This window comes from Oryctolagus cuniculus, chromosome 5, assembly GCF_964237555.1.
Source record: "Oryctolagus cuniculus chromosome 5, mOryCun1.1, whole genome shotgun sequence".
In the NCBI taxonomy this organism is placed as follows: Eukaryota; Metazoa; Chordata; class Mammalia; order Lagomorpha; family Leporidae; genus Oryctolagus; species Oryctolagus cuniculus.
The window spans coordinates 159,199,253-159,225,849 of record NC_091436.1 but is presented as its reverse complement, the minus strand read 5'-3'; the positions used below and the strand labels follow the sequence as shown (position 1 = coordinate 159,225,849).

The 26,597-nt window shown below is 43.9% G+C and overlaps 1 protein-coding gene across 1 annotated transcript in view; it reads right to left on the bottom strand.

Moving 5' to 3' along the window:
• Nucleotides 1-26,444, bottom strand: part of NEDD9 (neural precursor cell expressed, developmentally down-regulated 9) — a 208,051-nt gene extending 181,607 nt beyond the window's left edge. The window contains exon 1 of the mRNA XM_008262389.4: nucleotides 24,708-26,444. The gene's annotated coding sequence lies outside the window, so the exon portion shown is untranslated. The remainder of the gene's footprint in view (nucleotides 1-24,707) is intronic.
• Between the last annotated feature and the right edge of the window lie 153 nt (nucleotides 26,445-26,597).

Sequence of the window (26,597 nt, the reverse complement as noted above, 5' to 3'; positions counted from 1 at the left end):
AAAAAAAAAAAAAAGCTTATTCATTTTTATTTATTTGGAAGGCAGGGAGAGAGGAGATCTTTCATCTATTAGTAATTTTCTCAAATGCCTGCAAGATCCAGGGCTGGGCCAGACTGAAGTCAGGAGCCAGGAACATCAGGTTCTCTTACATGGGTGGCAGGGACTCAAGTCCTTGAGCCATCACCTGCTGCCTCCCAGGCATATTTGCGGGAACTGGATTGGAAGTGGGGGAACAAGGATGCGAGCCAGGCGCTCTGACTGAGACATGGGTGTCCTAAGTGGCTGCTTAGGATGTCTGCACATGATGCCCACCCAAGTGCACTGTTCTACATCCTAAGCTCCCGGGAGTGGTCTTGTGTGGTCTTTTGTCGTCGTCATGTTTATGACATCCCCCTTTCATCTTCCCGAGTATACTCAGTAAATTATGGGTGGATAAGAGCACAAATGCATGCTTTATTGGCCTGTCACAGCAACTCTTCAACCAGCTTTCTACAGAATATTATAACCTACACCCTGGGCACGTCAGAAGGGTTTCCGCTACTGTCTATGGAATATTGTCTTCAGGGATCTTAGCTGAGGATATGGGTGGGAACAGCAGGATTTCCTGCTCTCGGCTTTGGAGGCTGTGTGCTGAATACAATGAGGCCACTTCTGCATTCTGTCCTGGGGCCTCAGCCCAGCCCAGCACTGACTCAAAAAGTCCATTTTCCTTTGTTTTTCACTTTCTAAGGCTGGCAGATTTACTTTTCAGCCACTGATTCCTTTCTGGCTGTCTTGGGTTTGTTGTTGTCTTTAAGCTTTTAGATGGATTTGCTGCGACATGACACACTCATATTCTGGTTGCTCTAACTCTTTGTTCCTGTGCATGAACTTGTCATTATCCCTCTGGAAGCCTAAAGTGACCCCTCCAAGCTCTGCTCCGGCTGCACTCAGTTCCCTAACCATCCTCTCACCCCCTGACAACTTGTTTTGCTCCCTGTGGGTGCTAGAACCACTGCAGGCAGCTGGACACCGCCTTTCCACTCATCTGCATTAGGACAAGAAATGTTGCCTGGACAACAGAGACTTACATAGAGCTGCAACTCAGACCTCAAGGCCAGGCACACCCCAAACAAACTCAGACAGGAAGAGAAAGCCTCTGGCCCTTATTAGCCACTAAATAGGGAGTTCCTGGTCCAAGTGCTGGGGAAGGGAACATTTGGGTTCGGGCAGTGTTTAAGAGGCTTGCAACTTTTATGTAACTACTTGAAATAAGAAACAGCATTCAGAAAATGAACACAAATAATCATAGAATTTAAAAAGAGGTTCTTTATTTCAGACTCTTCTGTGATAATAACTCAGTTGATGAGTTGGTGTGTAGTCCAATGACCCCTAAAAAACAAGATGTGTGGCCTCCAAAGCAGCAAAATAGGGGGCTTCCCAGCTCCTCCCTGGAAAGGTGTGGCCCTGGAAAGGTGTGGTTAGCCCTCCTAAACCAGCACTACAACGTCCCCGACGTCTCCCAACTGAACAGCTGAGCCCGTGGCAGCGAGCAAAAGCAGCCTCCTCTGCTGTTCTGCCCAGGCAGTCACTGTGGGTGCTGCCTCTGGAGGTGACTACGCTAAAGGAGCAGGCAATGCTGTGACCTCACGGCAGCAGCACTATGGGAACAGTGTCTCTCCCTCTGAAGCTGTGAGTGGCAGAAACGCCTGCCAATGAGAAACGCTTCTCTAGTACTGTAACCAGTGATGCAGGATTTAGACAGCTGGGGGCGGGCACAGAATGTAAGCAGAGAGTCTGCAACAGTTGACTCCCTGAGCTTGTATTTCAGAGAATGTTCCAGGAAAACTTATCTTGCAACATTGTATCAGAAGGGGCCAGGCCCCCACAAACAAGAAAAGCAGCAAGCCCTCTAAGCCACAGTTGTGAATACACAGCATACTGCAGGCAGGAAGCACCCTGCCCCTTGCCCCTTTTTCTACATCCTGGCCACTCCCCTAACCCTTGCTATAAAATTCCTGGAAAACCGCCTCTCAGAGATTCAGTCTTTTTTTTTTTTTTTTTTTTTTTTTTTTTTTTTTTTTTTGACAGAGTGGACAGAGAGAGAGAGACAGAGAGAAAGGTCTTCTTTTGCCGTTGGTTCACCCTCCAATGGCCGCCGCGGCCGGCGCGCTGCGGCTGGCACACCGTGCTGATCCGAAGCCAGGAGTCAGGTGCTTCTCCTGGTCTCCCATGCAGGTGCAAGGCCCGAGGACTTGGGCCATCCTCCACTGCACTCCCAGGCCATAGCAGAGAGCTGGCCTGGAAGAGGGGCAACTGGGACAGAATCCGGAGCCCTGACCAGGACTAGAACCCGGTGTGCAGGCGCCGCGAGGCGGAGGATTAGCCTAGTGAGCTCCTGCACCGGCCCAGAGATTCAGTCTTTAGGCAACTGTATTTTATTAGTTTCTCCTTACTTGTCACACATTAATAAAGCTTTCTTCTGAGCGACTCCCACTGAGGCTGATTATTTGGGGACAGCCCAAGCAAAGTGCACTGCTCATGACCATTAACTGTACAGGGTGGTCTGGGAGTCTCGGATGTGAGTGTCCTGAAATGTTCTGGAATCTCTCTGGGTTGGGATGATGACATTTGTGCTTTAGGAAACCCCTCTGGCTGGCGCCGTGGCTCACTTGGTTAATCCTCCGCCTGTGGCACCAACATCCCCTAAGGGTGCCAGTTCTAGTCCCAGTTGCCCCTCTTCCAGTCCAGCTCTCTGCTGTGGCCCGAGAAGGCAGTGGAAGATGGCCCAAGTGCTTGGGCCCCTGCACCTGCATGGGAGACCAGGAGGAAGCACCTGACTCCTGGCTTCAGATTGGCGCAGTTCCGGCCGTAGCAGCCATTTGGGGGGTGAACCAACAGAAGGAAGACCTTTCTCTCTGTCTATAACTCTACCTCTATAACTCTAACTCAAATAAATAAATAAATAAATAAGGAAACCCTTCTGAGCTCAGCAGACAGGAAAATATCCTGTTAGATAATAAATAAAATTGAGCATTTAAAAAGTTTTTTTTTCCAATTAGAAACTATTTGGAGAGTGAATTCAGTAGAGGGAAACTGGGCGTTTTTCTGGTAGGGAGCCTCATGACTTTTGCATGGTGGGGGCTGGTGGGCAGGGAGGTTGGAGGTGGGCAGAAGAAGCACTCACGTCACTCCTAATAATTGCCTCTTGACTTGGAGTCAGGGCATTATTTCTGCTATGCACAATGTGTATAGTCTTACACATAAAAACTGTGATGGTGGAGAAAGGGGAGTTGCAAGGAGAGATTTAAAGCAACCCTAACCATTCATAGGGACTGAGAGATTTACACTCTGTAATGCTGGAAGGTCACACCATTGCAGGCAACAGAGAAAAAAGCAGACCTGCTGGAGCGTAACTGTGTACATTATCACTGCTGGGGGAAGACTAGGCCACTGTAAATGTTAATCTTTTTGCTTATTTTTTAAAAATTATTTAGTTTTTATATGTGAGAGAGAGCCCTCATTGGCTGGCTCACTCCTCAAGTGCTGGCAATGGCTGGTTGTATCAGGCCAAAGCCAGGAGCTAGGGACTCAGTTCCGGTCTCCCGTGCGGATGGCAGGGACCCAACTACTTGAGCCATCACTGTTCTAGGATGTGCATCACCAGGAATCTCGAGTCGGAAGTGGAGCTGGCACCCAAACCCAGGCGCTTCTACATGGGACGTTCCCTACAATCTGACGGTCAGATAAGTTAGGCGGAGGGAGTTAGCAAGCATTTCCCTGGGGACAGCGGTAGAAGGTTGTTGTTTCTGAGTAGGGAAATTATTGTAGAAGCTTTCCTTAAAGCCTTCCTGTTTACACTTGAAGGCATCTGGAAGCAAATGGACCTTTGGCCAGGAGCCTGACCATTTACAGTAAAGGAAGAGGAGGGGGGAAGCTCCCACCTTATGTCCTGTGGTCACAAAGACACACCCAGCTGACTTCAGAGGACACATGGCTGCCTGTACATACAGAGGACTTCAAAAAGTTCATGGAAAATGGAATTTAAAATAATGTGAATCTTCCATCAATTTTTGATGCCTCTATTATATGGCTCAGATTGATTAGTTAATTTTTGGTAAAATCACATTGATGGAGAGCACTTACACATACTCAAAGCAAGCTCAAAGTGATCTATGATTTCCTCTCATTCTTGATACAAACTTTCTTTGGCCTCGAGAAATACCTTCCTCCAAGTTGATGTTTGAAATCATGACAGCAATTCCTCCAGAGCTGCTTTGACCATTGTTAGAGTTGAAAATTTTTCTTTCATGATTTCCCAAACAGATTACCAGATAACCTTGGACTTCAAGGAGATCCAGAATATATTTATGGTTGGCTTCTAATCTATTAAACCTTTCCTTTGTCATAAAGATATCCTTTCGTTGAGTCAGCTTAACTTGTTCGTGCACCATTTTGTTGTCTGGGGACTAGTCCTTTGAGAGTCGCTTGAGACTGAGGGAAAAACTGTATCTTGAGACGATAAGGTATTGATAGTATGTCAGAATTCAAAAAGGCCTGATCAGATCATGTGCTGGGATCGCCACCTCCATCAGGACACTCCCCTTGTTCTCACAGAGATCATTGAGCCATCTTTTGGTGGAATTCTGCAATCTCAGATACTTGCATGCCATAGAACACAGAGACAACAGGCCTTTCTAGCTCCAAATTCTATGGTTCCAGGACCTTGCTGTTGTAATAAGGCCCAGTCTCTAGTACTATACAAAAGGAAAGCTATGGATGGATTGAAAAATGATTGTGAGCAGAAGAAACTGGCCTGTTAGGGTGAAGAGGGTGTGACAGGAAGAAAGAGTTGAAATATAACATCACAAGATCTACAAAATGACAACCAAAGAAGAACATGGTCAGAAGTCGGGTAATAATGTAAGGAGGGTTATGGGGAGGAAGAGGGGAAAATGAAATAATCCTCACATGTAAGAAGGGTGTGGTCACAGGAAGGCTACTGCCCCTTACCTGAGTGGGGACTTCTAGAAGCTTACAGATGTTCATAAAAGCAGGGTAAAACAGCAAAATTTCCCACTCAAACTGCAGAAACAGGACAAATTAAAGCAAATCCATCAGTGTGTTTGTGTGTATGGCTTTGTGTACCTGTGTTGTGTGTGTATGCATATGTGGTACTTTTCTCATTGCCATTTACTTTCAGGGTACTCAAACTTCCAAACAATGGAATTGTGGAGAAAGGGTCTCTGAGAAATGGGCAGCTTGATCTGGGTGTAGGAAACCAGTCTGTGACAAACCTGGTTTTAGGTTTTGCTGAAGTACACTTGTGTGCTCAGACACCAGAGTCATAGGGTCAGAGTAGGAGAGAGGGAGTCCTGGTTAAAATCTAGCCAGATTCCAGGTAATTCTGTCTTTGCCTTATTCATGTAGATGGTTAAGAGATTCTTGTAGATGATGAGAGAACAAAAACCCCATCTGTTTTGCTTATTAGTAATAATATACATAGCATATCCAGTATTATAACGGAAGCTATATGAATTTAGAGGAGGGAGCATTTGGGGCTAAGGTGAAGTGGGGTGTCCAAGAAAAATCTTTAGAGAAGGACAGAGAATGTGAAGAGAATGTGAACTAACTCTGGTACATGAATAGGAAAAAGAAATTGGCCTGAGCAAAGATGGAGGTACAGATACCCAAGGAATATTTGGGAGATAGCATAGAAGGAAAAAAAAATTCTTAATGAATTGATTTATGCTGGTTGCAGTGGACTGAATGTTTAGGCGCCTCCTACAAAGCCATATATGAAATCCTAACCCCAATGCGATGGTATTGAGAGGGAGTGGTATGAGGGCTCTTGTGTGCCCCTGAGTCCTCTTTAGGACACAGGGAGAAGGCAGCAATCTGCAGCCTAGGAGAGAGCTTTACAAGAGCCTGACTTGGACTTCCAACCTCCAGAACTATGAGGAATAAAACTCTGTTCTTTATATGCCACACAGCCCATGGTGCTTTGTACTAGAAGCCTGGACTAACACACTAGCATTGTTCCATTTTCTCTCTGTCTTTTCTGTGTGTTTTGCTTCTTGCTTTTCCTCTGCGTAAGCCATTTAATAGCATTCATAGGCTCAGATGCTGACAACAAGAGCTACAATGAGAACTTTGACCTCCATATTCCACAATCATTATTTTTTGATCCCACACTTACTTATTCTTCAAATTATGATATTAAAAAATTCCAGTCACATTTCCCTTGACTGTAGCTCCCTTCTCTTGCTTGCTTTTCTCACCAGAGAGGCAGAGAGGGAGATTTGTGTAGGTGTCAAATCTGGCATGGGGTTGACTATAGTCATCCAGGAAACAGCCACCTACTCTCATGGGATACGTCATAAACCACCAACCCCAATGATGGCTCTTTTTGATTACGTGGAAAGGCATTAAGATTTGGGTGTTAATGGAACAGACTTTCACTGAACATTCACCATGTGTAAACTCTTTGTTAGGCTGTAAGGGAATGGAAATTCCTAGGAAGTTTACAAAATCTCCATTTATCAGAAGAGGCAGATGCATGGCAACTAACAAAGTTGAAATGAAACCGTTGATGGAAGACTCTGAATCATCATACTTTATGGCCGTACGGTGGTCTACACTGATGATACACCTTATTTAAACTTAAAATTCAAAGGATTCTTGCAGCCTCACCTCCCTTTCTGTATCCCCTCCCCCACTACCATTTTTTTTTTTTATTATTAAAAGCTTCTTCTTAATGTGCTGTAGTCAATGACTCCATTTCAACACAGGCATTTATGTGGTACAACTGAGTTAACCGGCACCACTATGGCCGAGTGTTCCACCAGAGCTGGTGGATAGTCTCTGCCCACTGACATAACCAGGGACCCTCAAACTTGGTGAAAGATGAGAGAGAGAATTCTGTGATTTAAAGAGACTGATTCACTGTTTCCGATGGCAAGGGATGGGCAAGAGAAAGTTCTTTGTCAGAAATTTTTTAAGCCTAAAAGTGGTTTACAATTAGATGATTTCTGTTATCATGGGAAGAATCGCTATGTAGATCTTGCCAAAAGAAATTCTGAGAGCATTAGGACTTCATTGACTGAAAAAATAAAAAACACCAACTCATTATTCCCAATTTTGGGGGAGTGAAAGAGCAGGAGGGAAAGTCCAGAATATGCTCACCTGGGACATTGAAGTCTTAGTACTTTATGAGAGTAGATAGCTGATGGGTGATATTTCTTATAGCTCAAGGAAGACATGTCTTCAAAATAGCTGGCTGTACTTGAAGACTGCACCTGCTGTGAACCCGTGAAGGGAGGGGCCAGCCATCTCTGTTCTGCAGTTGTAGTTTGAAGAACTACATGGTAGAGTGACATGAATAAAGGCGTGCATGTTTTTCAGGCAGGCAGATGTGAGTTCAGATTCCAGCCGGGCCAGTTTTGGCTTTGTAGTCATTCTAAACCTCAGTATCCTCCCCCCAACTTTTAGCAATAGTTTTTACAAAGTTTTCAGACTTCCAAGTGTAAAACACTGTTGTAAGCAATGACTGTATGAGGGGCCTTCAAAAGGGTCATGGAAAAATGTATAATATGAAAACACTGTGGATGCATTTCAATATTTTTAATATGATCTATTGTTTTATTTGAACCTTTAGTAAAAGATTCATATTTTGTTTATTTGAAAGGTAAAATGTCAGGAGAGAGAGACAGAGACAGAGTGAGAGAGAGAGAAAGAGAAAGAGAATCTTCCATCCACTTGTTTACTCCCCAAATGGTTGCAGTGCTTGGAGCTGGTCCAGGTAGAAGCCAGGAACCTGGGACCCCATTTGGGTCTTCCCCTGTGGGTGGCAGAGGCCCAAGTACTTGGGTCATCTTCCGCTGCTTTCCCAGGCACAGTAGCAGGGAGCTGGATTGGAACTGGAGAAGCTGCCGCTCAAATTGGCTCTCTAAAATGAGATGCCAGTGTTATAAGCACCATCCTCACCCTATCAATATGTTTTTGTACCCAAATAAATGTATTGTTTAATTCCATTTTCCATATGTTTTTAAAAGTGCCCTCCTTTCTTCATCAAACCTCACAACAATGCAATGAGTCAGTGGGCAGAAAAGACAATGAACAGAGTGGGCCTGGGACTGCTTTACTCAGGCCTGCTGGCAAGTCTGGTCACTGGTTGGCATCCGGAATCTGTGGAGGACTCCCCTCATCTATGATCACTGCAGCTCACTCTGCCTTCACTGCTGTGTGCAAGCACTGTGCTCTATGCTAGATACCTTTCTGGAAGCCTGGAGTTTTGGTGCATGCCAAACGCAGGGTACCTAAGTAACCAGCTCCAGTCAAAACTGGTGCTGAGACTCTAGTGAGTTTCTCTTGTAGGCAGCATCTCATACCTGTCCCAACTCCTTGTTGCAAGAATTAAGAGCATCCTGTGTGACCCTACTGGAAGAGGACTTGGTATCTTGACCTTGGTTTCCTCCATGGTCTTTCTCTTTGCAGGTTTTGAATTGTGTTCTTCTGATGTAAAAGAACTTTGAGGTGGGTATGACTCTGTGCTGAGCCTCTGGGTCGTGCCAATGAGTCACTGATCCTGGGGGTGGTCCTGGGAATCCCCCACATGGGGGTGTGGCTTCATTACCATCTCAATTTTAAAGGTGAGGAAGCTGATTCATGGAGAGGTTAAGTAAAAAGCTCCCAGAGGCCACACAATAGGTACCTGGCCCGCCCGGCCAGAATCTAAATTATAGTAAGATTACTTCCTTCAGTGGGTGGTTGTAAATCAAAGGAGGTGTGTTTTCTCAGCACATACTAAATGTTCAATAAAACACAGTCATGCTATTGTTATGCTGTTATGCACCACCCCTTATCCCTTCCACCTGCTCACCAGAAAATCTACCACGCATTCCTCACAGATCTACTCACAAGCAGAATGTCCCTGAGAAGGTGAAATATCTTTATTTTACAGTAATATATACTGTCACACATTTATTTATCAGGCAAACAGAACCTCTGGATGTCACCTCCTCTTTCCTTAGGACTTCCAGCACCTCCTTGTCTCCAGCTTGGGAGGGCTGGACGCTGTGGCAATGGTGTTGAAGTCAGGGCAGCAGATTGGGTGTTTGGAAGAAAAAACTGATGCAGTCAGAAACAGAAGGGGTGAACATCTTGCGTTGTGTCCCTCTCATTACAGTAGTTATATTTTCCACCATCCATCCTCAAATGGGGACATGGTGTCTGACAATGAATATCTAATATTCTGGGGCTGACACTGTGGCATAGTGGATTAAGCTGCCTATAATGCCATATCTCATATGGGAGTGGAGTCCCAGCTGCTCCACTTCCAATCCCTTTCCCTGCCGATATGCCTGGAAAGCAGAGGAAGGTGGTCTAAGTAGTTGGGCTTCTTCCCGGCATGGGAGACCCAGATGAAGTTTATGGCTCCTGGCTTCAGCCAGGCCTAGCCCTGGTCACTTTGTTGTTGAGGCATTTGGGAAGTGAACCAGCAGATGGAAAATCTCTTTCTCTTTCCACTCCCCATTCTGCCTTTTAAATAAATAAATGTTTAAAGAAGAATAATGTTCTGTTTGCTAAAATTATTCCTCAATCACCCTACTACTTTCTACCTTTCAAATATTTGTTTTTTTTTTCTCTTTTGTTTAAGATTTATTTATTTATTTGAAAGTTATACAGAGAGAGAGAGTACATGCAAGATCTTCCATCCACTGGTTCACTTCCCAAATGGCCAACATTTGGGAGTTGTGCTAGGCAGAAGCCAGGAGCCTGGAGCTTCTTCCAGGTCTCCCAAGTGGGTGTGTGTGCCCAAGAACTTTGGCTGTCTTCTGATGTTTTCCTAGGGACTTTATCAAGGAGCCAGATCTGAAGTGGAGCAGCCAGGCTTCAAACTTTCTAGTAACACAGGGCGTGGACTGACCCACTATGCCACAGCGCCAGCCCCTCAGATCTTCTTGTTAACGCAGAAACACATTCCACGTTTTTCTACTGAGGAATCCGAATGATTACAACATACCACAGACCTAGTCTTGTGCTACTCTCAAAACAAACAAAAAACAAAACCAACACTGCCTACCGTATGCCTGTCCCCTCACAGGTCATAGCTTAGTTGGTAGATGAACATGTACTAATTCTAGAAGAGCTAGATGAAGCATGGTAGAATTTGCTAGAATTGGGGGCGGAGGAAGTAGGGAGAAGGAGGGTTTTGGGTGGAAACCTGGTGGTAGGAAAGGATCCCTTCATGCCTATGGTAGATTTTTGCCCCCTGGATAGCCCTTGGTGAGCTGCACTTTAAAAGCAACGTGTGACAGCTGTGACTTGCAGCCCACCTGCCACCCAGGACAGGCCCTGCACTTTCTTTTTAACTTCCATTTAATAAATATAAATTTCCAAAGTACAACTTTTGGATTATAGCGACTTTTTCCCCCCATAACCACCCTCCCACGCGCAACCATCCCACCTCCCACTCTCTCTCCCATCCTATTTTTCATCAAGATTCATTTTCAATTATCTTTATATACAGAAGATCAATTTAGTATATACTAAGTAAAGATTTCAATAGTTTGCACCCACACAGAAACACAAAGTATAAAGTACTGTTTGAGTACTAGTTATAGTATTAATTCACATAGTACAACAGATTAAGGACAGAGATCCTACATGAGGAGTAAGTGCACAGTGACTCCTATTGTTGATTTAATAATTGACACTCTTATTTATGATGTCAGTAATAACCCAAGGCTCTTGTCATGAGTTGCCAAGGCTATGGAAGCCTCTTGAGTTCGCCAACTCTGATCTTACTTAGACAAGGCCATAGTCAAAGTGGAAGTTATCTCCTCCCTTCAGAAAAAAGTACTTCCTTATTTGATGGGCCCTGCACTTTGAATAGCATTTCCACTTTGTTTTGAAGGTTCCCACAGTGAACCTTCTTGTTTATGGATTTTTTTTGTTTGTTTTTGAGAAGAAAAATATTTGCTCTTCCATCAACTGAAAAAAATTCAAAAGACAAATTAATGGAGGATGATTTAAAAGATACTTTGTATCTCTGGGGAAAAAGAGCAGCCTTTGGCCTTGTTCTTTTGTTTCCTATTCTTGTCCTAAATCAAAGAGTGTGGTTCTCAGGAAAACCTGTTCCCCAGTGTAAAACAAAACAAAACAAAACAAAAAATCTCTTTGCAGTTTATTAAAGGAAAAAAAGGAAAACCTCAACTTCTAGTACTGATACTATGTATTGCTGTTACAGATTTTTTCTACCCAAAAAACAAAAAGGAGAAAAAATGCTTAAAGCTGGAGTTTGGCATTCTGCTCTAAGATGCTATTTTATTAGTACTGAGTGATGATGGTTTGTTAACAATCATTTTTGTAATCCCATCAAGTGGCTCTCTCTTCCTGCTCTCTTGTGACTGTGTTCATGTTTAATGTTGTTTCTTGAAGCCGAAATCAGTAACCATGCATGCTGTAACCAAGGTATTGGGCTTACAGAGTTAGCCCAATTATAAATGTTATGGCAAATAAACCAATTACACCATTTTAAAAGCCCCGCCCCCATTTTTTGTCCACAAATGGTATTACAGTGCTTTCTTAGTCAAAGAAAAGAGACTAAACAAGGATAAAAATTTTAACCATACAAAATTTGCTTTGATTCTGTTTGTGTCCAAAATACAAGAGAAGTCAGTGGCTTTTAACTGTTTACAAATATAAATGTGATTGTAAAATGTGCAGTTTGTTGGTGTTTGAATTCTGAAATTTCTTCAGATATAATAAACCATAACTTTTTGGCTGCTCCAAAAAAAAAAGTAATGTATAAGAAGTAGCAAAAGAAGCAGAAATCTCCTGTCTTGAAATAAAATGCATTTTAATCTGAGGAAGACAATGAGTTCAGTTCAGGGATGTGGATACTACTAGGAGTTGCTAGATGAATGCTGGCTGAGTCAGAGACCCAGTTTCAGTCTGGGCTGTATCATTTGATCACATTCTCAAATTTCCCTAAGTGTCCTCATCTATCCCACCACAGTCTCCTCTATCGGTAAAGTGGGGGAGATCCTGAACACTCCCCAGGCGGGACCACTGTGGAAAGTGAGTATGATGATTGGGGTTAATGGGCTGAGTGAATTGTGAACTAGTATCTAAAGGATGCCCATCAATATTTTGATCCGATGATGCTTGCTGGCACCAAAATTGAAGGAAAAAAACATAACTAATTTTCACTGTAATAAATATGAAGAAATGAGGATTACCTAGAGAGAAGCCTTACAAAGCTAAATTAAAAATGGAAAGGGCATGTATGATCGGTCAAAATATGAGCCTTTTGTCATTATGGCAGCCTAAGTTCTTACTCTTGGAATTGCCTGGTTAAAAAGCACACACAGTGGTCTAAGCAGACCCTGGGTATCAATTAAGATTTAGGTCAAAGCCAGTGATTTAGTTTCTGGGAGTAAGGGGAACAAAGCCGTACTGATGGCTGGATAAGAATCACATTCCTCTCCATTGTGGTCATCCTACACCAAGGGAAGGCTTGAAATCTAGACAACCTGGTATGATGTGTCTGCTAAAGTTATTATATGGTTGAACTTTTAAAAACACAGCAGCACAAATGTGTTTTATCCATCTTCACTGTTGGCAAGAATCTTGGAGGAAGGAAATTTGACAGATGTCCAAATGCAGTTCACCCTGAAATGGGTCATCATTCTAGGGGACCCAACACCCTGCCGGAGTCAGATCCATCTGCAGGAGTCTCCCCTTCCTTCAGCAGCATTCAGTTGTCTCATGCTTGCAAATGCTGCAGACTGTCATTAGGGTTAGAGTAAGCTGCAATTAGCAAGTCTCTCAACTTCTCTTAAAAGGAGCTTATTTTTCAGTAGAAATTTTTGTGATCGTTCCTGTCTGACTTTTAACTCTTCCCCGGAGGCCAAACTCCAAGCTTTTTGGCAATGCAATTCTAGGAGTGAATGATACCCTTTTGGGCCAGCTAATTACTATAATTTCTTATATTTAGCTACTAGCTTTTTTGGCACCTTCTGCACAGCCCCTCTTGCAAATAAATCCTGTAGGGCTATGACATTCTGGCTTCCCCATCTGGACTGTCAGGCGTTTATAAGACTGGACCTTGGTTCTCACAAGGACTTTTCATCATGATCAGGGGTAGTAAGCAAAAGCTATTCATATTTATTTTAGTGGGACAGACTGGCAAGGTGTTTGTCAGCATTGAATAGCTCAATATCCAAAGGCCTGCTTGGAACATACCACGGACGGCCTGACACTCAGCGGCGTCTCACATCTCCCTTGGGCCCTGAAGCCCATTTTCAAGTTGAGAAGCAGAGATGGGGTGGAGGATCACCAGAAATCCAAACATGTGGATTTTAAATTTAAAAGGTAAAAAATGAAGTTTTACTTAATTTATAAATAAGTGAAACATAAATCACTAGATCAATTATGTTTATGTCTGTGACTCCTCCTTAGCACATAAAATCAGGAGTTGCCAGTGTCAGCAGGATTAATGGTCACACTGAAATCACTACCACAGCACCTGAGTACCTTACAGATCAGCAAGCAGTGAAGCAGAAGATCCCAATATCTTTCTGAATTTAAATCCACTTGGAAGAAAAGCCCTTGCTGGTGGTGACTATGCCTGTCTTGTTCCCCACAAGGCCCAGCACGCTTGTAAGGGATCAGTAAGTGTTTCATGATGGATGACTGGCTTGCAGGTTGGTCCACATAACAAAGGGAGGCTGAGCTTAAAAGACTGCCTTCTATTTTATTTTAGTACTTGTACCTGTCTGCTCCAGGATGAACACTAACACCATTGTGATACTCATTGCAGAGGTTGACCTGAATTTAATTGGGGTCATTTTGTTCATCCTAGAAGGGGGAGGGTTTGGTTTGGTTTTGGTTTTGCGTGCTCGTCTCTTCTAGGATTCTCTTTTCTTGTCAAACCGTACTCATTCTTCCAGTCCATTCTTTTCTGTGAAAATGTATTATACTGGGCACCAGGGTTGTGGAGGAGCTGGGTTAAGCCACTGTCTGCAGTGCCAGCATCCCGTATGGGCACTGGTTCACATTCTGGCTGTTCCACTTATGGTCCACCTCCCTGCTAACACCCAGGGAAAGAAGCTGAGAAACAGAAAAGTAAAATAACTTGTTCAAAAGCACATGGCTAATTGGTGGCAGAGGTGGGATTTGAACCTAGGCAGTTAGGTCCAGAGCTGCTCTCTTAAGCATTGCACCATCTCCTCCAACCCCTCAGAGCTATGCATTTCCTGAACTCCTCCCATCACTTCTCTCACTGATGTTGCTTGTGAATAGCTTTGCGACTGTTCTCATGCTATAGAGAGAGGGTCCCCTGAGATAGGATACACACTACTGTGTCTCACATTGCCTAGGAAGCTTATTTTACTTTGCTGTTTATTTTTGGAAGTTATTAACAGGACAACTACATGACCAAATGTGCCCAGATAAAAAACAATCAGCAAATAAGCCTGGAGAGGGGAGAAGAATTTTTAATAAACTGAGGCTATTTTAAAAACACATTCCTCTAAGTAAACCTCAATAGAGGCTCCCCATTCCACCAGTCAACACCCCATAGGCCCTCATATGCATAACATAGGATCAAAAGAATTCTGAGCCTGTTATTAATCACAAATGAATCAGATTCATTTATAAATATCCAAAGACTGACAATGTCTACTGTAGAAAGTGAGCCTCTCTTATGAGCTCAACCTAGGAAACAAACACTTTTAAATACTTTAGTGTCCTTATTTTGCTAGACTTAAAAACTGGGCTTATATTGTATATCCTATTATATATGCTTTTTTGGATTTGGTTCACTTCTAATATCTTTGTGTATATGGGATTTTCAGGAAGCTCATGGAAACTGCCTGTCATGAAAAAATACTAACTATAAGTTTTTCCTCCCAAATAAACTATCTTTTAATTAAGTTTTTCCATGAACTTCTTGAAAGTGCCCATTTGTCTCCTTTAACACTAGTGTGATATTCTCAAGGGGGATTGCTAAGCTGTAGGAAGAACCCCCCGGGTGTACATTCAGGTTATGTTCACATTTTCAACATTATGGACACCCACATTTCACATTGGACCCACAGAATGAAACCCATGCGAAGTTGACCTCAAAGAGGGAGCGCAGGGCCAAGTGCCTCCTATATGCTATTAAAAAGAAGCACATTGGTAAAGACAAATTCTTGCATGACATTGAAGAGACCAACATTTTTCTAACTGGATTTTCAGGGAACATTGCTATTGGGGATGTTAACTGCCGGATATAAGGAATCTTTTTCCACTGCAACTCTATTTGACTACAAAACAGATATATTTCTCCCTCAAATCATCCTCCCAGGATCACAAGAGGGCCAATCCCTGGTTTAAAGTCCTGCTTGGATTAATACACTGTGTGGGAGCATCACTGAAGCCTTCCAGTGGCTGAAACACGCAGACAACATTTCTTTGGGAAATGCTTAGACCAAAAGTATTCTTTGCTCTGCTGTATTGAGTAGAGCTTTTCTTTGTTTTAAAGATTGATTTTATTTATTTGTTTGAATGGTAGAGTGTGGGGAGCAACTCGGACTAGACTGTTACTCGAATTAAGATTTATTCTATGCATCTGCTCTCCCACAATATGGCGCTGGGAGAGGAGGAAACAGCTTCTACGCAGCTGCCTCTCGCCAACTTGAGTGATGACCTGCAGGAGCTGATCCTGCTCCTGATTGGAGGAGAGCAGCGTACTCAGCGTGTGGGTAGCAGAGTTGGGATTGGTGGAAGAGGACTATAAAGGAGGAGAGAGACAACATGCACCAGGAACATCTAAAGGGAACACCTGAGCAGCCCCCGAGAGAGCCGGCCAGTGGTGTGCCGTTCCCCCGCGGAAGTGGGGAAAGTGGCAGGGGGAACCGCCCTTCCACGGAGGTGGAAGGGACAGTAGCCAACCCGGGAAGAACCAGCAGCAAACGCGGGGAGGGCCGAGCAGACAAAAGAACAGCGCAGGGTCCTGTGTCGTTCCTCCACAAAGAGGGGGAGCGACAGTAGAGTGATATGTATTTGTGTGTCTATATATATATATATATATATAGATATGTGTGTGTGTATATATATCTGTATCTATATATCGAGAGAGAGAGAGAATCTTCCACCTACTGGTTCACTCCACAAATGGCTATAAAGGCCCTGGCTGGACCAGGCTAAAGACAGGAGTCTTGAACTCCACCTGGGTCTTCCAAGTACTTCCGCCATCTTCTCCTGCTTTTCCCAGGTGCATTAGCAGGGAGCTAGATGAGAAGTGGAACAGTGGGGACTCGAACCAGAGCTCCAATATGGGATGAGCCTAAAAGGTGGTGGTTTAATCTGTTGTAGCACATTGCCAGCCCCAGAAGTTTGCTTTTCCATCAGGCTGTTTTTCAGATACTGAGGCAGATCCAAATTTGCTTTTCTGGGGCAAAGATCTGTCTGCCTTCTGTATGCATAGTTGGAGAGGGCTGGCTTCTTGCTTCTCATAACCCTGCCAGGTCTGCTGTCCACTTGTCCAGGGCTCAGAAGGGATTGGACCTTCATCTGCCCTCCCATAGCTTGACTCCAGTCACAGCCATGTCCTGGCAAGTAAACCCAACTCTGCTCAAACCACCTTTTCTACCCTCATCATCATCTCATGCTTTTCTGTGTCTGACCTGCCCTGCAAAGCCCAGTGGGAGGGAGCGCTGGGAGAGCTCTTCTTCCTCCACTCAGTGCAGAGTCTCTGATACGCTCTTGGTGACGTCATTTGCTCATTCACTCATTCATCCAACAGGAATGTCAGACAATGCACAATTTTTTAACTATATAATATGCATTTTCACATCGTTTTTGAAGACCCCTCATATGTAAGGATTTCAAAATATATTTATGGCAAAATACATGCATTTATCTTTGAATTTCATTTTCCAGAAATTTTCGGAAGTACCAACACAGAGTGTTGCAACACAAAGTCTTGCAACCATGAAACTCAACGGACTAAAAGCGAACAATGCTGGGACTTTCTGTGTCAGGTGGTGAGAAGCACAGATCGGGGGATGTGTGCAGGGTGGGGAGGCAGGCGTTTCCCATAGCATGATGAGGGAGGGTAGTGATAGGAAGGTGAACTGGGGCCTCAAAGCTGAATGGAGAAAGAGAGGGATGCTTGCAGGTGTCTCCAGGAAGGTCCTTCCAGGCAGAAGGGCAGAGTCCTGGTTAAGTACATTCTTGGCCATTAGGGGAACATCAAAGAGGCCATTAAGCTTACTTTTTTTTTTTTTTTTAGACTTAATTTTTTGGATGTTTTTAGGATCACAACAAAATTCAGAGGAAGTTGCAGAGACCCCTCCCCTATCACAGCACAACCTCCCTGCCCACCACCTCTCCCACCAGACTGCCACATTGGTTGCAACTGGTGAACCTGTACCAACAAACCACTGTCACCCAACGACCATGGTTTACACTGGGCTTGCTCTCAGTGTTATGCATTCTCTGGATTTGGACAGATGCATGAAGATATGTATCTACTGTTAGAGTGTCACACAGAATAGCCTCAGAGCCCTCAAAATCCTCTGTGTTCCACCTCTTCATCCTCCCCTCCCTACCTGAGCCATTGCCAACCACTGATCTGTCTACTGTTGCCGTGGTTTTGCCTTTTCCGGAACGTCACAGAGTTGAAACCATACAATAGGTAGAGCTTTCAGGCTGGCTTCTTTCAGTTAGAAATATATTTAGCTGTTTTTTAAAATGTGATTTCTGATTTACAAGCACATACTGTCCCCAACTCAAATGTGACATTCTGAAGAATAGGGTGCTATACGACACAGGTAACAGGTGATAAATTCCACAGATGTTTTCTTTAGTACAATTCTGCCCTTTGAAGTAAACTAATGTGTAGTATGGACCCCTGTGACCTCTCTAGCGATTTGTGAAAACTTTGGATAACTATCTCTTGCTTGTGACACTCAAATATTGTAATAAAAGAGTGCTGTTCTTAAGGTGCAAATGACATATATGATATTGTTTTGCCCACAGCCAGGTACAGCATTAAACAACAGGTCAGCACAGACTCTCCCATTCATTTTATACAACAACATGAGCTAATACCTTTATTTCTGAATGACTGTCCTTACTTCATATAAAAACAAAAACACACAAAGGCTGACAAAATAAACAACTTAAACAGGTCTTCAAAGAAGGAGGTACCTTTCTCTGAAGGGAGGAGAGAACCTCCACTTTGACTATGACCTTGTCTAAATAAGATAAGAGTCAGTGAACTCAAAAGGCTTCCATAGCCTTGGAAACTCATGACTGGAGCATAGGGAGATTACTGATGCCATAAACAGGAGTGTCAATTTGTAAAGTCAACAACAGGAGTCACTGTGCACTTACTCCTGTCAAGCAGATATCCCTCATAATATGAGTAGGCCTCATCTAGTCAGCTGAAAACCTTAGTAGAAAAACAACTGTTTTCTCCCAAGCAAGAAGGAATCCAGCCAGATGGACTTTGGACTTGGTATGCAACATAAATCTATCCAGAGTCTCCAGGTTGCTTGCCTTCATATTTTGAACTTGCCGACCTCCATAATGTGTGAGCCAATTCTCTCTTGTGCATGATAGAAAGATAGATGATAGATAGCTATAGAAGATAAATACATATAGATGATAGACAGACATCCCATTTGTTTTTTTTGTCTGGAGAACCCTGATTATACTGTATTTCTCACCCATTTACTCAACGAATCAATGCATATATGTCATTTACCAGGAATCCTTTTCACATAGCAAGGTCCCTGGAGTAACCAAAGCCAGATATCAATTCAACCCATAGGTAAGCTCTTGGCCTCAATTTCTCCACTCTGAGGAGGGACTGAGAGCAACACCCTCTCACTGTGTCATTTCTTCTATGATGCAAAGCACTTGTATAAGAAACAGGTACTGAGAGAACGCTGCACTTGCCAAAGCCACGCCCTAAAGGGTGACGTGATGTCCCCACTCAGCATGGTGAGGCGGAGTCACAGACAGTCTCACTTCCTCCAAACTTTTCCACTCTTTACAATGAAGCTGTGGGTGGGGGATTTCAGAGTCATGGAAACTTGTGCAGAGGTTACTGAAGGTTCACAGACATCAGCATTGGGTGACGGTGTGGTAGTTGAGCAGTCTCATACATGGTAAGGAGAAGGTAGCCTCGAAAATGTATCCATGGGAGGCTCACCTGTGACTCTGAATCTCTTCTGGATGGGTCCAAGTGGTTAACATGGAGCCCCACTGCTTACCTGGGGAAGGGTGATTTTGTACATGAAGTATTCATATGAATCCTTCCACCAAGGCTTCATGTGGTAGGGGAAGCGGACGTTGAGAGTGGAAGACACAGTTTGCCCACCATCGGCCTGGGCTGGCAGGCACAATTGTCCAGTGGGGGTTTCTCTCTCTGTTTTTTATCTAAGGACCATTGATAGCTCAAGGAATCCTTGTACAGGACTGTACTTTCTCTGATGTCTCCTCCTCTCTGGCTGTCAGATCTCAAATTCATTTGTCTCTTATCCCCAGTTGAAACCTGCTGCTAACTTGAGGCCAAGCTGAAGGCCTCTGCTGACAGTACTTTAGGTATGAGAGAGAGAAACATTTGAGGGTCATTGTGCCTTCCTGAGATCGTAATACTGAACCTTCATCTTTGACAATGACATAGCACTGTCAGTTGACAGAAATGATAAAGAGATTGTCATATGCTCATGCAATAGAATGCTTGACACTGGGAATATAGCATTGACACATCTTTATATCAACATAGATATATGGACATACATAGTAGTATGATCACTTATTACTGTTCCCAAACAGGAAACATAAACTAGATATAGATTATATAAACACACACACTTCTATGAAGAGTCTTCCAAAAGTCCATGGAAAAATGTATATTATGAAAAAAATTATGCATCAGTTTCAAAATCTCATGGCACAAAAGTAAACTTATGTTTTAACTCCATTTTCTGGGAAATTTCTTGAAGTTTCTTAATATGTACATATATACACTGAGACATAGGAAGCCAGAGAGGTTTAAGTTCAGGTCAAAATCAGAGGACCAAATGAACAAAAAGGGAAAATTTTCTCTCTCTGGGATTCCATGTTTTTTAATGCCATGTGTGTGCATCCTGTACTGCATGAAATGATCCTATCCATGTTCCGAAATTCAGAAATGTTGATCAAATGGGCTGTAGGGAGACAGACAAGCTGGGGAAGGTGGAGGTGTCCTGTGGTAGGATGTGTCTTTACACAGTACAGTTCCGAGTGGAGATAAGGCAGACATCAAGGAGCTTTCCTGGAGACAGTGCCTGTGCTCTGGGTGTTAGGAGGGGATGAGAAGGAGTCCCCCCCCCCGCCCCCAATGACAGCCTTTGAATAGGTATGAGGGGTATCAAAACACAGCTGGATGAGGTTAAGGGACTTGATAGTTAGAGAACAGGATCAAACTATTTGAGCACCTATAGTAGATTGTCTTAGGTTGGATTCCCACAGAGACACACCACCTGCAGGGGCCAAGGGCATGTAGTTTAAGAAATGATCCCAGGACACACGAGTAGGGAATGAGGGAGTGAAAAGGGAAGGGGAGAAAGCCATATTGTGCGCTACCATTGCGGGCAGCTGACCATGAACCCTACGTGGAAACTTCGGGAAAAGGTGACAGAGAGGCTACAAGAGTTACTGCACTCAGGATGGAAGGAGCTGGGTTGTCTACAGCCCGGTGGGGAGTTCATTCTTGGGCCTTTTCACCTATCTTTTCGGCAAGGTGGTCGGCCTTACTTGGTCTGAGGGAAGCCCTAAGATTGTGAAATCCAGATGCAGTGTATCATGGTGGGGCCTGATGCAGGGGAGCTGTTGTCTCCAGACACCCCAACCCCTAGATGCAGCACAGTCCAGGGAGGCCTGGGCATGCAGGCAGGGCCAGGTACCCCTCTCTCCTGGATGCCTCACATGTCAGTTACCAATTTCAACCCTTAGCAGGGCCCTTCAAGGGAGCTGCTTCTCCTTACCAGTGGAGAAAGAACCACCAGGAGGTGCATAGAGACAGGCAGCCTGTGCTCCTGCACCTCTGGCCAGCCCCACCCCCCCATCTTCCTTTTTTTGTGACAGTGAAGTAAATTAACATACCATAAAATGAACCATTTGAAGAGAACAGTTCAGTGACCTCCAATATGCCCCCAATCTGTAACCACCACCTCTATTCAGTTCTGAAACATTTTGTTCTCCCCAAAAGGGGACAATCCTGTGCCCATGAAGCCATTGCCCTCTGTTTTCTGCCCCCAAGCCTTTGGTGTAGGGACCATGAGGCTGCCTCCTGGGTCTATTGATTTACCTCTATGGTACTTTTTTTTTTAAAGATTTATTTTTATTTATTTGAAAGGCAGAGTTAGAAAGAGATTTTCCATCTGCTGTTTCACTCCCCAAGTGGCCACAACAGCTAGGGCTGGGCCAGACCAAAGCCAGGAGCTTCTTCTGGGTCTCCCTCTTGCATTCAGGGGCCCAGGGACTTGGGCCATCCTCTGCTGTTTGCCTAGGCACATAAACAAGGAGCTGAATCGAAGTACAGCAGCCAGGACTCGAACTGGTGCACATATGGGATTCTGGCATTGCAAGTGGTGGCTTAACCTGCCATGCCACAATGCTGGCTGACTATGGGACATTTTATACCAATGGGATCATTTGAAAGAACATCAAAAAGTTCATGGTAAATTGAATTAAAAGGTAAATTTATTTTGATGCAAAATTTGTTAAAATTCACATAAGTTTTTTCATAATATGCGTTTTCTATTAACTTTTGAAGATTCCATGTTTGACTTTTTGTGATTGGCTTCTTTCACTTATCATAATGCTTTCAGGGTTCACCCACATAATAGTATGTGTCAGTGCTTCATTCTTTGTGATGGATAATTGATATTCCATTGTAGTATCTTCTAAAGCTTGTTTATTCATCTATTAGTTGACAGTTAAGCTGTTTCCATTTTTTTTTGCAATTGTGAATAGTGTTGTAATGAAAATAGGTATGCAAGTGCTAATTCAGTCCCTGTTTTCAATTCTTTAAGGTTTATAGCTGTGGCCAGAATTGCTGGGTTATGAGGTAATTCTGTATTTAACTTTTTGAAAAAAGATCCTCGTCTTGAAGAGTTCATTTTCCTTTACCTCTATTTAAATGTTGGTATTTTCGAGATTCCACCGTAAGTACCCCTCTTTTCCCATTTGCTACTATGTCTCAAAGCCTTATCTTCTGGTGCCCCTGGCTTCCACCGCCTTCTCTGCACCAAGCATGCCCAGACCTGTGTTCTGAGCTCCGGATCAGCACGTCAGGCGCCTGGTTGACATCTGCCCTTGGATGTCTACCAGACCCTCCGCAGTCATTTCCAGAACTGAACCCACTGAGACTCGGTTTCCCTCAGCTTTGCCAGTCTCTGTGACGAGCAGTTAGCACCACCATCCGTTTGGACTTCTCATCCAGGAGCTGTGGACTATCTTTGACCTCTCTCCCACTCTCCTTTCCTGTCCGCCACCATCTTTCTAGATGACTCTGATTCATCCACATGTGTCTCTCCTGTCACCACTTTCACATGCTTGTTTAGCTGACAGCATCAACTTTCTTATCTCCCTGGTCCATTCTGCACACCATCGCAAAAGGGGTTCCCGTCAACGCACAAGTCAGACCCTCACATGCCAGGCTGTTCCAGCCCTGTAAGAATCAACACCAGCTTTAAGACCATCTGCACATTTTACTTCTCTCAGTTTACTTTGCCGCCCTCCTCTTTTCTCTGGCTACAGGGACCTCATTTTGTCACACTGTTCTGTCGACTCCGCACAGAGTACCAGCCGATCCTTTGCCTTGTGAATCTCTTCATCTCTCTGAGTTCTCATCTCCTTCTCCTTTATGTAAATTCCTTGAGTCCCAGGCAAATTCAGACCCCCCTGCCATGTGTTCTGGTTCTCATCATATTTGTGCAGTGACCAATGGGGTTTAGGACACGGTAACACTAAATACAGTTGTTGGAGACCAAGAATATGCTACCCTAAAACATGCCTCTGCAGCATTTTGATTATTTTGAGCTTTGTTTGAGAAACTGTAGAGTCAGAAGCTCCGAAAGCTGCCCTTAGGTAAGACAAATTTATATCTGCAAAGGAAATTTCCATTTGTCGGGGTGTCTCTCTCCATGCATCAGGAAGACGTGGATGACTAAATCACTACAGACTCTTATTAATGAGGAAGGCACCTACTTAAATCTCATACCTTTGCCCTGCATTGCTTGGCTTTTCCTGGCCAATTTGTCTAATTGAGGCTTTTCCCTTCACCTTCTCTGCCCGAACCCCTACCCACCTCCAGAAGCCCCCATACCTCCAGTCCTTTTTGTAGCTCAGGTTGATACAGAAGCCTCAGTCATCAAACACAAACACTTCTCTGTGTTTCATATTTTTGTGGAACCCCCATTCATACAAATGTAATTTAAGTTTTTTCTCTTGTTAGTCTATCTTATGTCAGCTTAATTCACAGACCATCCAATCAGTGAACCCACAAAGACAAACTGAGGCAGTTTTTCCTCCTCTAGATTATTGGTTAATGCCTGTTGCTCCTTTGGACTGTAGCTTATATTAGGAACACAGCAGCATCAGTTTTGGTCTCTCTTCCATAGGTGTTGACTTACAAAGTATTTTCACAGGATGAGAATTCTCTAGATCGTTGTTAAACGAACGAAGTCGTTAACACAAAGTGGAGCTCTAATTCAAGACTGACTACATATCCTTCACGTTCCATTACTCCACTTTGCCCCTTTCTTACAGTGAGAATGACCTTGAAAATAATAAGCTTGGAAGGAAATGACACCAGGGAGAAACCCATTTGACAGGTTCCAAGAATTTTGGACAATTTCTTTTCACACCCAATTCTGGGTGGCAAAGAAGGGCATTCCCCAAGCAGGGGCTAAACAGGCTAGGGCCCCCATTCTCAGCTGTCACTGATAACACAGGGAGAAGATTGCTCACTACCTCCACCTAGGTTTGTACTTGGTCTTTGTTTTGAAGCCATTTCATCATAAAAAAAAAATTGTCACAAATTTTTTGAGGAAGAAAGCCAGTTGAATGAATGACTGAATGAGTGAAATGAATAAAGGCAGAGAAAAGTAGGGGTGGAGCTATCAGGTAGCCAGTGAGAACCATAGTACAGTATGTCTCTGGTCCCGTAAAGGTGGTGCTGATAACCATTTCTCTACAGGACAGGGCCACAGGCACAGAACCCAATTCTCGGTCACCATTTCTTGCTCCCCAGAAAGGCTAAAAGTGATGTAAATGATTCTAATGCACTATAAAGTGTAAGTGAAAACCTTGAGCACTGGAATAATGTAGAACACGTAGAAGCTTGGTTCTACACAGGTAGACTCTCCTAGGTCAGCAGGAAGCGGGGAGGGGCCAGGCATTCACACACCAGGAAGCACCAACCCAGGATGATTTGCAAAGTAGAAATCTTGCGGGTTTAAAGTAGCATTAAAACCAGCTCGTCCAGGTCAATTTGAAGGAGACCTGGAGTCAATGATTCATCTACTGGAATTGTTGAAGCCCTCTCATCCCCAGCTCAGAGGTGTTAACAGTGGGGAACACCCCCAGCTGTCTGACACCAACTCAGGAAGTCAGAGTCGGGGTGAGCTCCCTGCACTCCCACCCCAGGCCACAGCAAGTGGCTGAGAACTCACCCAAGGGCAGAAGTCTGGGTGGCGGATTATCTCTCTGCTCCCTGGTGCTCTTGTCTTCTCTATGGGCTGGCAGAAGAGGAGAGCCAGTCCTGCTGCACGATTCTACTTCTCTCGCTGCAGCACCCCGGTTGGCTTCTCAAGGCAGCTGTCTGTAAGCATTTCCCCACTGAGCAACCGCATACGTAGGATGTGAGTGGCGTACGCCTGTGTGTGTTTTTCCTTCCGGTTGCTGTGAAGCGATGTTGTGGCAGCTCATTTCCTCTCTGGGGCTGATTTTTTTTTTTTCAAATGAGCCCTTGCAGTACACTGAGGGCGTGTTGCAGTTTAGGGACAGGTAAGAAATTTCATTCGTATCTGGCCCACTAGCTGTGTATATGAGTATAGAAAGATTGATGATCTTCAAATTAGTATTGCAATCAAATTCTACTGGGACGTATTTTTCTAAGTGGCTGGGCTGCATTGAGGCAAAATTAGGCTGTTTCAAAATCAACCAATTTGGGATTTTGTGCTTTTATGGACTTGGTATGTTCCAAAGAATCCACTATAAATTGACATGAAGCATTCTTTCATATGACAAGTATGTGCACTGCACAGGCCAATGCTAGGGGCAAGGCACCCAAGTGAGGAGGCTCCTATTTGCAGGGTGCATGGAAGCCTGGATTTGTGTACATGGAAGAGAGTTTGAAAGCCACCTGGCCCCAATCCATTGGTCGTCTTCTATCTGTGCTTTTGAGTAGCAGACAGGTGGGCAGACTCTGACAGCAAACACCCAGGTTTGAATTACAGTCTCCCCCTTAACTGCTCTTGCCTCAGTTTCCTTTCTGTAAAATGGGAACACCAGTAAAAGTATCATGAGATTTAAATGAGTGAGGACGTGTAAAACATGCAAAGAGTGTCTGGCACAAATAAAATAAGCACTATGTGGATGACAGTGTAGGTTAGAGTTATTAGTGGTAAATTAGTTGTTGTCAGCTGAGATCTCCGCTTTATTCTTTCCCTTTCTTATTTTCCAGTCCTTGCTGATGCCCAGGAAATGATGTGGAGTATAGAGAGTTGAGAGGAAAGAGAGATAATCTGAACAACAGATGTTTGTTTCCAAAATGACCCAGTGTGCCTGTTTCATCACCAAGGCAAGGAAAGGGCTGCCCCTTGGTCTCACCATATCAAACTAGGCTCATGCTGTATGTTGCTCTCCTGTGACTTCTGTTTCATTGATGATGTTGTTTTAATTTCCTATAAGGATTCTCTGAAATTCATTGCATGTCATATACTTCATAAGTTTTGAAAATTCATTGGGAGGTAGAAAGAGATGGATAGATAGACATAGAGAGTTCCTGTGTGCTGGTTCATTACTCAAATCCATATAAAAGCCAGGACTGGGCCAAACTGAAACTGGGAGCTGGCGACTCAGTCCAGCTGAGTGGCAGGGCTATAGCACGACTGGCAGGAATCTAACTACTGGAGTCATCCATCACCTGCTGCCTCTCAGGAGTCAGGAGCTAACATCAGTGTTGACCTCAGGGACTGCGATGTGGTACATGGGCATCTTAGCTGGTAGGCCAAATATCTGCTTCCAGGTCATGTATTTGAAAATGTTTGAACTAGTATGAATATCGCTAAAAATATTCTACCTATAAAAGGATGACACAGCTAAATAAAGAAATAAACACTCAATACTTTGTATGGTTGGGTCTTATGAAGTCATCAATCACAAGAACATTTATATTAATCATCATGCAGATAGTTCATTCATAAATGCAGTTAGAAATATTCATCAGCCGGCACCGCAGCTCACTAGGCTAATCCTCCGCCTAGCGGCGCCGGCACACCAGGTTCTAGTCCTGGTCGGGGCACCGGATTCTGTCCCGGTTGCCCCTCTTCCAGTCCAGC